This window comes from Octopus bimaculoides, chromosome 8, assembly GCF_001194135.2.
Source record: "Octopus bimaculoides isolate UCB-OBI-ISO-001 chromosome 8, ASM119413v2, whole genome shotgun sequence".
NCBI lineage: Eukaryota > Metazoa > Mollusca > Cephalopoda > Octopoda > Octopodidae > Octopus > Octopus bimaculoides.
In genome coordinates this window covers 18,768,689-18,769,333 of record NC_068988.1, presented here as the reverse complement: position 1 = coordinate 18,769,333, position 645 = coordinate 18,768,689, and the positions used below count along the sequence as shown (strand labels likewise).

At 36.0% G+C, this 645-nt stretch overlaps 1 protein-coding gene across 1 annotated transcript in view; it reads left to right on the top strand.

Moving 5' to 3' along the window:
- LOC106878170 (probable WRKY transcription factor protein 1) overlaps positions 1–645 on the top strand; it is a 466,250-nt gene that overhangs the window by 345,274 nt on the left and 120,331 nt on the right. The gene's annotated exons all lie outside the window — the stretch shown is intronic.

Genomic DNA, 645 nt, shown 5'->3' with positions numbered 1-645 from the left:
CTGACTACGCCCGGTAAATAATATTGTATTACGTATATGAAGTCATAAGTAAAATGAATCTCAAAAACATTTGTTCAATCAGATTATAAAAATAGAATTACGATTTTGTGTGTATGTATTTGTTTATAAAAATGTTTGTTTCTTTGTATGTTTATAATTATAGTTACTCCCCTATGTTAATTACATTTATTCTATACGTTTTAATGTGATGAGTGTTATATATTGTTGGTTGTTGGCACTCCGTCGCTTACGACGTCGAGGGTTCCAGTTAATCCGATCTTTTGCCGAACCGCTAAGTTACGGGGATGTAAACACACCACCATCGGTTGTCAAGTGATGCTGGAAGACGAACACAGACACACCAACTTATATACACACATACATATAAATATATATATACATATATACGACGGGCTTCTTTCAGTTTCCGTCTACCAAATCCACTCACAAGGCTTTGGTCGGCCCGAAGCTATAGTAGAAGACACTTGCCGAAATTGAGAAGATAATCTGGTACTCGACTGAGGAAAGAAAACTTCGTCCTTGTTTTCTTGTTTTCTTTGTATCGTCTATCTGGATGTTTTGTTGTCCCATTTTTGTATCACCTAACTGTCCCGTTGTTTTCCGTTCTTGTCCCATTTTGTATTT